This window comes from Apium graveolens, chromosome 4, assembly GCF_009905375.1.
Source record: "Apium graveolens cultivar Ventura chromosome 4, ASM990537v1, whole genome shotgun sequence".
Classification (NCBI taxonomy): Eukaryota; Viridiplantae; Streptophyta; class Magnoliopsida; order Apiales; family Apiaceae; genus Apium; species Apium graveolens.
Window position 1 is genome coordinate 164,004,574 of NC_133650.1, and position 13,274 is coordinate 164,017,847.

Below are 13,274 nucleotides of genomic sequence, written 5' to 3' on the forward strand. Positions count from 1 at the left end.
AAAAAAGTGCTGAGAGCAGTTCTGAAGCTGCTGAAACAAAGGTACCTCAGACTACTTATGCTTTTCATACTGATGATATTAATGAGTTGAGAAGATATCTTAAAACCATGTTTGTTAGTTATAGAGATTAAACTTTAACATGTGAAAGATTAACTTCTGAAAATCTTGCTTTTAAGAAAAGAAATGATTTCTTAGAAAAAGAGTTAGTTATGTTCCATCAAACTCAGAAGGATAGAGATGATGCTCTTTATGTTAGGGATGAAGTGCTAAAAATGAATGAATCTCTAAAAACTGAGTTAGAAAAGGAAAGAGAGATAATCAGGACTTGGACTAACTCTGGCAGAACAACTCAAAATTTGCTAAGTAGTGAAAATTGGAAAGAGGGCTTAGGTTATGGAGAGGATAAGAATGATAAAGGAACTATAGAAATTAAGCCTGTTGTTAAACAAAACCCAAAGTTAAAACCTGTTAAATTTGTAACCGAAAAGTCTGATAATGATAAATCAGAAGTTAGAGAGGGATTAACTTCTGACAAACTAAAACAGGAAAAGACAGCTGAAGTAAACATAGGCTTAATGACTAAGAAGCAGCTTAAGTATAAGCTGGAAGATGTTAAGAATGCAAACAAGGTAGAATCACCTAGGAAAAATAGGAATGGAAAGGAAGGTGTGAATAAAAGCAATGATTATAAACCTGTTCCTGATGCTCCTAGGAAAACATGTCATAATTGTGGAAGTTCTAACCATTTGGCTTCTTTTTGCAGGAAGAATAAGAACATTAACTCCTTACCTTCAAAATCAGGAGTTAAGAGTCAGTCTGTTAGATATAAACCACAAAATCCTTATTTTCATTGTGGTAGTTTATGGCATTCCATTTATACTTGTAAGGAATATCATAGTTTGTACTATGATTATTATCAAATAAAACCTTCTTTGAAGAAAGTTTCCATTGTTCCTTCTAGTGTAAATTCTGATACAAAGCCTGATAGTGTAAATTCTAATAAGAAAAATGTTAACATAAACTCTGATGCTAAATCCGCTGCAAATGTTAACAAACTTGATAAGGCCAAAGGATCCAAGCAAGTCTGGGTCCTTAAAACTAATCATTAGTGGTCTTTGTGATTACAGGGCAACAGGAAAAATATTCTAGTTCTGGACAGTGGATGTTCAGGACATATGACTGGAAATAAGACCCTGCTATCAGACTTTGTGGAGAAAGCTGGCCCAAGTGTTTCTTATGGAGATGGCAATATTGGAAAAACTTTGGGATATGGCAATATCAATCTTGGGAATCTAATCATTAAAGAAGTAGCTCTGGTCTCAGGACTTAAACACAATCTGCTGAGTATAAGTCAAATCTGTGACAGAGGTTATCATGTTGATTTCTTTGAAGAACACTGTGAAGTTGTGAGTAAATCTAAAGGCAAAGTTGTTCTAAAAGGATACAGGCGTGGTAACATTTATGAAGCTAAGCTTTCAACAAGTACTGATGGTTCTGCAATCTGTCTGATGAGTAGAGCATCAATTGAAGAAAGCTGGAATTGGCACAAAAAACTCTCTCATTTAAATTTCAACAATATAAATGAACTGGTCAAGAAAGATCTTGTGAGAGGACTGCCAAAGTCAGTATTTGCTCCTGATGGCCTTTGTGATTCTTGTCAGAAGGCCAAACAAAGAAAATCTTCATTCGAGAGCAAGACTGAATCATCAATTCTTGAGCCTTATCATCTACTACATGTTGATCTATTTGGTCCAGTAAATGTCATGTCTATTGCAAAGAAGAAATATGCATTGGTCATAGTGGATGAGTTCACTAGATACACATGGGTGTATTTCTTGCACACAAAAAGTGAAACTGCATCTATCTTGATTGATCATGTCAAACATCTGGATAAATTGGTCAAAGATTCTGTGAAAACCTTAAGGAGTGATAATGACACTGAGTTCAAGAATTTGATAATGGAAGAGTTCTGCAAAAACCATGGAATAAAGCAGGAATTTTCTGCTCCTGGAACTCCACAGCAAAATGGAGTTGTTGAAAGGAAGAATAGAACTCTCATTGAAGCTGCACGTATAATGCTTGAAGAAGCAAAGCTTCCAACCTATTTCTGGGCTGAAGCTGTGCAGACTGCTTGTTTTACTCAAAATGCAACACTCATTAACAAGCAAGGAAAAATACCATATGAGATGGTGAAGAAAAAGAAGCCAAATCTGAAGTACTTTCATATATTTGGATGCAAGTGTTTTGTTCTCAAGACTCATCCTGAACAACTATCCAAGTTTGATCTAAAAGCTGATGAAGGAATCTTTGTTGGATATCCACTTTCCACAAAAGCCTTCAGAGTCTATAATTTGAGAACAAAAGTGGTCATGGAATCTATCAATGTCTCCTTTGATGACAAGAAGATTACTGGTCTTGAAGATTTTATTGACCATGATCAGCTGAGACTTGAAAATGAAGACTGAAATTCTGATGGATTAAACTCTGATGTTATTGAAACTGTGGTGACTACGCCAAAGGAAGATGCACCTGTGCAGGGGGAGCATACTCAAGATCTTACCACATGTCAAGAAACATCAGAACAACGTCTGGATCTTCAAAATCTGATTCGTCAAGTTCTGATAAGCCAAGTTCTGATAGTGTTGAAAATCTAAATTCTGAAGAATCTAACTCAGAGAGCATAGTTTCAGGGGGAGCATCAGAAAATGAAAATGAAGACAGCACGGATCATGGGGGAGCATCCAGTTCTAGAGAAAACCTTCCATCTGCAAGGAAGTGGACAAAATCACATACACCTGATTTGATAATTGGAAATCCTGATGCAGGTGTCAGAACTAGAACAGGTACTTCAAACGAATGTCTTTACAATTCTTTTCTCTCTCAGATTGAGCCAAAGAAAGTGGAAGAAGCTCTTCAAGATGCTGATTGGGTGCAAGCAATGCAGGAAGAGTTAAATGAATTTGAAAGAAACAAAGTCTGGACCCTAGTGCCAAGACCAAAGAATAGATCTGTTGTTGGTACAAAGTGGGTATTCAGAAACAAAACTGACAGTGATGGCATAATTACAAGGAATAAGGCAAGGCTGGTTGCAAAAGGATATTCTCAACAAGAGGGAATTGATTATGATGAAACATTTGCACCAGTTGCTAGGTTAGAAGCCATAAGGATATTTTTGACTTATGCTGCTCACAAAAAGTTTATTGTCTTTTAAATGGATGTGAAAAGTGCTTTTCTCAATGGAGAATTGGAGGAGGAAGTATATGTTGAACAACCTCCAGACTTTGTAGACTCCAAACATCCAGATTATGTCTACAGGCTTGATAAAGTACTTTATGGACTTAAGCAAGCTCCAAGAGCATGGTATGAGACTTTAGCTCAGTTTCTTCTGGAAAGTGGATTCAATAGAGGAACTATAGACAAAACACTGTTCTACCTCAACCATGGAAAGGACTTACTTTTGGTTCAGATATATTTTGATGATATCATCTTTGGTTCTACAAATGATATACTTTGCAAGAAGTTTGCCAAACTGATGCAGTCAAGATATCAAATGAGTATGATGGGGGAACTTAGCTATTTTCTGGGCCTTCAAGTCAAGCAGAATGAAGAAGGCACTTTTATTTGTTAAACTAAGTACACCAGAAACTTGCTAAAGAAATTTGGAATGCAAGATTGTTCAAGTGCATCCACTCCCATGGCCACTGCAATAAAACTGGATAAGGATACTGGTAAATCAGTAGATATTATTGATTACAGAGGTATGATTGGCTCTCTACTCTATCTAACTGTTAGTAGACCTGGTACCATGTATGCTACCTGTCTTTGTGCAAGATTTCAAGCAAATCCAAGAGAACCTCACTTAACAGCTGTGAATTTTTTTTTTAAGTATCTTAAAGGAACAGCTGATCTGGGATTGTGGTATCCTAGAGAATCAGATTTTAAACTAATAGGTTACTCAGATGCAGATTTTGCAGGTTGCAAAATTGACAGGAAAAGCACAAGTGGAAGCTGCCAATTTCTTGGAGGCAGATTGGTTTCTTGGTTCAGCAAGAAACAAAAGTCAATTTCCATATCAACTGCAGAAGCAGAGTATATTGTTGCAGGAAGCTGTTGTGCACAGATTCTTTGGATGAAGAATCAGTTACTGGATTATGGGTTAACATATTTCAAAATCCCTATTTACTGTGATAATCAAAGTGCTATTGCTATGACAGGTAATCCAGTTCAACACTCTATGACAAAGCACATCAGCATCAGGTACCACTTCATAAGGGAACATGTGGATGAAAGTACAGTGGAATTGCACTTTGTTCCAACAGATCAACAACTAGCAGATATCTTCACAAAACCATTGTGTGAAGCCACTTTTACAAGATTGGTAAATGAACTTGGAATGGTTTCAGGTTCTTTCTCTAAATCTGCTTAGTCTTATTCTGTTATATCAGACTTTATGATCAGTATTTACAGAAATTAATCTCTTTGTGTATTCTGTGCTTAATTGACAAATGTGTTTAAGTACTGACTATTGTCTGATATATGTTTCTAAACTCTGATAAGTGATATGTCTGTTTCAGTAACTATTCAATCCTATGAGGATAACTGTGCTAGATGCTGACCTAGTAGTCTTCAATAAACAAATGATCCCATGTAAGAAGTACTTATTTTTGTGGAAATCTATTGACACAAGCAAAATTCTGATAATTGAGCTTAGTTGAGTTTACTTTGTTTATCTTATTACTAAGTCACAAATTAGAATAATGCTACTTATCTGTTAAGTTCTGATACTAGTAAATCTGCTGAATGCACTAAGTGCTGATAAACCTCACTTATCAAAAGAAAAAGCAAACGGATCAAAGAATAAAATCAGGTACTCCTTTAAGATCTAGAGTAAAAATGTGGAAGCGACGACCCAAGTGCATTGCTGGTATTAAGTAAATATGCATTAGAAAAGCAAAATATTTTCTTGGTGACTTTTCACACTCTATGATTACTGGAGAAATACTCTGATAATAGCATAAATTCTAATAAGCAGTCGTGACTCACTTACACTGAGAAGCCACTGTGAAATGGAATTTAAAAAGATGCATAAAATTAGCATAAAATAGTTGAGGTGGACTCAAGCATGAACTTATTCAACAGTAGGTTTCAGAATAATGACAGCTCTTTAGCAAAGTTTTAGTTATGTCTTATTTCTAAGATGTACTGAAGTGAATTAGACTTTACTCTTTGTCTGACATTTAGCTTAATACACGCACTAATCACTCCATATGAATGATGAAAATTACTGTGGTGGTCTATGTTGTTTTAGATAAACAGTCATTGTGTCACTTTGCACAAATTCTGAGGACAAGTTCTGATTGCATGTTCTGATGATTAAGTTCTGAAGAATATAACTCAGAACTTGTATGAGGACTTACTAAGATAGGCATTCCTTTTTCGAGTTAAGAAATTATGTTCTGATGACTGTTAGGTTCTGATATAAGTCTAAGTTCTGATTTTACAGTCTAATTCTTTACTTGACTTATCTGTGGATAAAAATTTGATAACAGTCTCGGTTCAAACTAGAATATGTTGAAGTGGAAGATTAATAGTCACTATGGTTAGGGTTAATGGTATTCGTACTTGAACAGTCAACTTTTACTTGCTTCTTGTGCGCATTAAACCATGTTTTCTCTTTCCAATGAATGTTTTTTTCCAAGTCTGGGGAGACGAGGTAGAATTAATTCTACCTATCAGCATTAAATTCCTTTGCGTCTCCTGGCATTCTCTTGCCTATATAAGCAACCACTTCACATCAGCCTTCCCATCAAATCTTTTCTCCCAACCTCACCTTACCTTTATACTTTTTCTTTCAAAATCACCATGGTCAGATACAACATGTTTTTGAACTACGAAACCTTCAATATGGAGCTAAGCTGTGCCGATTGGCAGCAGGAATGGCACGTCACTGCCATTCCTGATGAGATATGGGACTCTGTCCCACAGGAGGTATTCACCCACACTCTGTTCTTCTATATGAACTACCATCGCCATCTGGAGCGATTGGAGGAGGAAAGGCTGGAAGCTCTCCGACAGCAAGAGCGAATCATTCGACTCGCCATTCTGTTTGTCGAGAGTAGGAAGAAGAAATGATTTATTTTCTTCTTCCTGTTTTTCTTCATCATCAGCCTTGCCCTGCTTCTTGAGCTAGGACTAAGGCTGTTGATGTTAGGTTTAGCAGCTTAGGGAAATCTTGTACAAATACTGATGTAATTTCAATTTCATGAATGTATTCTCTTGATATATTAATGAAATTTGTTTTTGTTTCAAGATTTTGTCTCTGAGATATTTTAATGCATTGTTAAATTCTGTTACATATTCATATTCTGATGACCATATAAATACTGTGTTAATTTAAGTTCTGATTTTCCTTTATCAGCACTTACTCATATGATTTATCTTGGTTATTTTCACTTGATTTATTTTCAGAATATTAATGTTGTAGTGAAAAATAATTTGAATAAGTGGGAACAGTTCCAATTTTGCATTAAAACTGATCCACCTTGATTAATGGAATATCTGGGTAAGTGGAACGGTTTTTCCTTGAAAAACTGCAAGTGGGTGGTAATTATTGCTTATTTACCGTGCCCATTACTTCTTGCCTTATATATGTATGACAGTTGTCAAGGTATGCTCCACTACTTTTAAATGCATGTCTGCCAGGTGTCCCAACGGTTACTTTTTGTGTATAAGTAACAGAGAGAAAAGATTGTCAAATCTTTTATTTACTTTTCTCTTTTATCTCTCTCTCTTTACTTTTCTTCTTTCTCATCTACTGACGATTTTTTATATAGACATTTTCTCAAACACAATACAGGCAACCGCATTTCTCTTAAATTTCAATGGCACCCAAGGATATAATTTTCCATGGAGCAAAGTTTGTTCCTAATAACTTATCTGCTATACTTAACACGTCAGAGGCACCCTCTGAACTTCATTTCATTCAGGATTTTCTCACTAGTTTCGATATTGGGTACGCTCTAACTGAGCCTGAATCATTCTCTGGAGTTCAAGTACTGGAGTTCTGGAGGAGTGGATTATATGATGATGGTGGTGCTCAAGGGTCCCCGAGTATTATCTTTTCATCAGGGGAAAATGAGTATGTTGTGACTTTGTGTACGGTTCGACAAGCACTGCAGCTACCTGAGAACTGTGTTTATTCTACTGTTGACGAACCAGTTCTTCAGAACATGATGGCCAGTCTAGGATATGAGGGAACATTGGCAAAGCTTGGCAAGTTGAAGAGATCTTTCATAAGGAGGGAATGGAGTTTCTTATTTGACTGCATTACCAAGGCTTTTGCTAACAAATGCTCAAATTTCGATGCAATTCCCATATTCAGCCAACAAATCGGGTATGCTCTTATAAATCACACTGATTTTGATTATGCAAGTGCTGTCTTAGGTTTTATTGGGGATAGGATGACAGAAGATCGAAATACTGTATATTTTGCCAGATTTTGTCAGCTTATTCATAGGTTCTGTTGTAATCAGCCCCAAAGTTTTGGTGATTTAATTCCATCCTTCAGACTAGCTAAAAGAGCTTTCACTGATTTATTATCTGCTGATAATAAGAAGGCTGTGTTAAGACCCCTCTTAATACCTCTATCTGTCAAACAGGCCTTAATCACCTATGACCCTGTTAAGTACACTGCACTTTATCCTGATGTTCAACCATCAGAATCTCATTCCTTAGTACCTACTATGAAGCCTTCATCTTCCAAACCTAAGAGGGCAAAAACTGTTCCTCAAACACCTCAAAAGAAAAGGAAGATTGCCTTGAGAGATGAATCTGATACTGAGGACCTGGTTCCTTCTTCAGAACCTGTTATTGGTGAAGCTGAGAAAGAGACTTCTCAGAAGGATTCTGGAATTGGGGGATCTAGGCTTTTCAAGAGGCTTAGAAGAATGACAGTTCCTGAAACTCCCAAGGAATCCAAATCTACAAAGAGATACAAGAAACAGAGGGTAAATAGGCCAGTTTCAGATGATGAAGAGGAAGCAGCTAAGGAAGGGGATCAGGAATCTCTGATCTCACAAGAAAAGGAATTTGCTAAAGTTACTTCTTCTCCATCAACTCTATCTAAGGAAGCTGTTTCTGAAAAGGTCCACACACCATCTGTATCTCCTGTTGATCCAGGCACAAGTGCTGATATTGATGTTCAAAACTTGGTTGTGCCTGAAGTAATTCTCTTAGAAGCTCCAACAGCAACTAATCCTTCAACAACACCTGTTACTGATGTTGTTCCAACTCCAGAGTTATCTACAACACCTTCTCTGCATCTAGATGCTGATGATCAGACTTTAGGTGAGCATCAGGATATGGCTGTTGATTAGAACTTAGAACCAGATCAGCAATTAGAGGATGCTAAAGCCTCCATTGCTATTCACACTGTTGTTTTATCAGAAGATACTGATTCTGTAAGTTCTGATGCTGCAAATGCTGGAGATACTGGTGATGCTGCTCCAAATGCAGATGCTGATGTAGCAGGTCCCTCAGGACATACTCCTCAGCAAACTACTCTTAAGTCTGAACTTGTTAAGAAGTTTGTTACCAGAGAAGCACCAGTGCCTTGGAGTGAAACTCCTGTCGGACAGGAGTGGACTAAGGAATGGAATTCAGTTTCTTGTGTTCCAACTGAAAAGCATCTTGCTGAGCACTTGACTAAAGCTGATGAAATGTTAAATTCTGATGATTTCAAAACCCAGCTTAGAGTCACTGCATTGAGTACTAAACATCTACAAGGTCTTCATTCAACTACTCATGCAGGGCTACACAAGATTCAGGAAGAATTTATCAAACAGGAACAAGTTCAAAAGATTGATAAGAAAAAGTTCTTCCAACCTACCTTTGACAGGATTGCTTATATTGAGAAGACTCAAGATAATCAACAAGCTCAGATTGATGATATTCTGAAAAATTAAGCTTCTCAGCAATCACAACTTAATGAAATCCAAGCCTCAATGGAATTGCTTGTCTCTCTTCTACTACCTGCTGATGACAAAAAGGGGGAGAAAGTAATTAAGTCCAAATGCAAGAATGACAAGACACTGAAAGGGAAGGATGATTAAAAGGATGATCAAGGAAACTCTGAAATAGGTAGAGGTCATAGTCAAGGTAGAGGTTTCACATCAAGAAAAGCTGAAGTTACAAGTCAACGGACAAGTTCTGATACTGGGAAAAGAATAAGTTCTGCTACTGGTAAAAGGATAAGTTCTGATGAACTTTTAGATCTTGATGAGGAAATGTCAAGACAGTTATTTCTTCAGGAAAATCCAGGAATGGAGTTGGAGAGTTTAATGGAAGAAGAAGCCAGACTTAAATCAGAGAAAGTCACATCTAAATTTGAAGCGTCTGGTAAAAAGCCACTTCCAAAACTCAAAGGCATTGTGATCAAAGAAAGGACACATACTGAAGCAACATTGGCTAAATCACAACCGCAGATAGATCCAAGATCCAAGGGTAAAGAAAAGGTTGGTGAACCTATCAAGGTTTATGTGCCTCCTGAGGATGAAGGAATTACTGATGAAAAGGATGATCTTGCTCTGACTTCAAGAAAAGTTCTTAAAACAACCTCTGGCATGGCTCAAGTTGTTCAGAGTCAAGAAACTGTAAGTTCTGATATTCAGAAGAAGCAAGTAACCTCTGACATAGCTCAAGTTAACTTAATATCAGAAGATAGACCAAAGACACTCCTATCAGGATTCACTAAAGCAAAATAGACTCAACCTTTGAAGACTACTGCAAGTGGTTTTGGAGCTAGAGTAGTTACTGGAAAGGAAGCAAGAGATAAAACTGGATTGGGAAGTGCTGATGAAAGAAGAATACATAACACTACCAATGATCCAACTTCCTTGAGTGAACCAGGTATTGAAGCAACTCCTGAGAGATTGAATCAACTGGAATCTGTACAAATGGTTTATCATACCTACTTGAAAGAATACATCTTGTTGTATTTCATGACAGATGGTAGGGCTTATCATATAAGGCAAAATGCCATTCCATTGAAGTATTTTGAAGAATTGGAGCATGTACAATTCTTACTTCAAGTGGATGACAGATTGACAGGAACTGCAGCAAACTATTTGAAGGATCAGATTCAGAGACAGAAAAGGCTTTATTCTGTTAAGTCTGACAACACATATGTTCCAAAGTACAGAGATCACAAGGGTGATATAGTTGAAATGAAGCCCAATTCTGCTCAAATTATAACTACCTTTCTAGGGTACAGGGCTGTGGAATACAATCTTGAGTCTGATAAAGCTTATTTGATCAGACTGGATCAGGATATAAGAAAAGCAAAGATTAATGATCTCAGGGCTGCAATCTTTTAAATTGGTGAAGATACTGCAGAGCTTAAAGATGCCAAAAGGAGAATGATTGATGAACTTAGATATGCTGAGAGATGTTTGTTGAAGAACTATCTCAGAACAACTCCTGACATCAGAGAGATCAGAAGATGAAGCCAAGTCAAAGATCTACAACTGCTTAAATTCTGATATTTGTACAGACTGAAGTTGTTATCAGAAGTTAAATATTGGTAAAGCTTTAAGGACTGTAAGTTGTAGTTATCTAGTCTAATTCTCATGCATTTGTACTTAATGTTTTGACATCATCAAATATCTGTTAAACTTGTATATTATGCTAATTTACTAGTTGGGGGAGATTGTTAGATATATTTGATAATGTCATGGCTAATATGATTTATGTTTAGTTTTCAGATCTTACTTAACAGGACAAATCAGTATTTAACTAGGAATCAGTACTTATACTGGAATTCAGGACTTAAGGATATCAGTACTTATATTATCAGGAGATAATCATCAGAAGTTGGATATCAGAACTTAAGTGCTGAAGGATGATTAGATAAGGAAAGTAGCTGATTAAAGGAAAGAAGATCGAGATAAACATAAGAAGAGATATGCATGAAGAAGGAGTTCCGTGAAGAATGGAATACTTGGAAGAAAAGATATCTGATTGATATATTTTAGGAAGCAGAATTATATTCCATATCAATTAGCGATTATCTTGTAACTGTGTAGTATATAAACACAGACATAGGGTTTAAACTATAAGTGTTATCATATTTGAGAAGATTATTCATTGTAACCCTAGCAGCTCTCATGATATTTGTTCATCACTGAGAGGTAACAGTTCTATACTATAACAGAGTTTATTGTTTCAATAAAGTTTATTTTCTGTTACTTAAGATATTAAAGTTCGATTTGATTGTATTATACACTGTATTCACCCCCTCTACAGTGTGTGTGACCTAACAATTTAAGGCAACATTTTCAGAACAATCTTGCCATATCCCATGTTGAATCCTCTGCTGTTGTCTCCAAAGGTCACCAATGGGCCAACTTACTCCTCAAACTGTGATAGCAGGGCTCTACCACCAGTCATATGCCTGGAATATCCACTGTCTATGATCCAGATAACTTTCTTCACTAGCCCTGCACACAATGAGTCTTAAGTGTGTTTGGAAACCCAACCAATGTTGGGTAGTTTCTTCTTGGTAACTTGTTCAGTAGAGGTAGAATGAGTAATTTTAGATGAAACCGAATTCAGTGATTGTTGTGCATGTTTTCCTTCTGATGTAGACTCATTTCTTGATTCTTTAAGGTCTATTCTCAGTTTGTGGCAACTCGTCATTACCTTCATATTGCAAGGAATGCAGTCAAATTTGTCACAGAATGAATAGGGATCATTAGAATTTGCTTCATTGTATTTGCAAGTTCCTTCAGCTGGCTTGCTAACAACCTTTTTACAAAGGTGAGTTAGGTGATTTGAAGAGCCACATTTTTCACACTTCTTTCTAGGAGCATTTGCAACATAAGCGAAATTATTGCTTTTATTTATCCCTATTTTCCCATTTCTATTTTTCTTTCTCTTTCTTGAATCTTCAGTTTTGGTTTCTTGAACAGGAGTCTTGGGACTTTGTTTGTTCATGAGTTTCTCTTCAGTGTTGGAAGACTGAACTGATTCTTCAATTTTCTTCTCTTTATCTTTATTAGCAATTTCTTCCTTGATACTCAATTCTTCTTCACTGAAGTTGACTACACATGCTTTGAATATAGGTGCTAACCTCTTTCAAACAGGTTGGAGCATTCTCAGTCTTCTTGGCTTTCCATTTGTCACCTACAGTTTTCTTTTTATCACTCATGTCATCATAGTCAAGGCCAATAGTAATTTTTGCACATGGCTTATTCTTCTCATGATACTGTTCGACCAGTTCAGATGCATTTCTGAAAAATTTCATCTTTACTTCATTCTTTTCTAGCTTCTCCCTTAACACTACTTCAATTTCATTTGCACATTTGAGCTTGTTCTTGAGATTTTAAAGATTCAAGCTCAACTAGCAATAATTCAGTTTCTTGCTTCTCACTCTCGAGCTTCTTATTTATCTTTTTTAATCTGCTAACTTCTTCATTAGCAGCAAACATGCTTGTGTGAATGTGCAACATTTTTGTGCTCATCTTTTCAACAGTTTCCTTGTATTGATTCACGTTTAAATCAATAGTGGTAAGAGTTGATGTCTATGCTTTTGATGAGGATGATTCACCTTGCTCCAAAACCATTAGAGCATAGTTTCCAACTTTCTCATCTTCATCATTATCTGAATCATCCCAACTCCTTTCCTCCGCAATGTAAGATTTGCTCTGTTGCTTTTTCAGAAGAGCTTCATACTTTGCTTCCAGTTCAAGATAAGCTTTGTCTTTCTTCACCTTCTTAGGTATCCTGCATTCTGTAGCAAAGTGGCCTAGTTCATCACAATTGAAGCACCTTATATTAAATCTGTTAACAGATCCAGTTTTGTAACCACTCTTGTTGTCAAAATTGTACTTCCCTATCTTTTTCCAGATGTTGTCTTTGTTGAAGGATTGTCCTTTATTCTTGAAGTACCTTGGCTTCTTTACTCTAATATTAGAGAATTTTCTAGCTAGATAGGCCATTGACTGATCTAGCTCATCCAGTTCTTCAAGAGTGTAGAACTCATCCTTTTCTGACTCTAATATGACTTGCTCCTGTGAATCATTTGTTCTCTGCTCACTTGTTAAGGCAACTGAAGTTTGGGATCTTAGTTCATTATTGAATGAGTGACTTTCATTTACAATTAAAGCACTTGAGCCATCCACAAAATGTCCTTGACCAGACCTCGGCGATTGCCTTTGAATCATCTCCAGTTCTTATGTTTTGAGAATTCCAAATAGAACTTCCAGAGTTATTCTGCT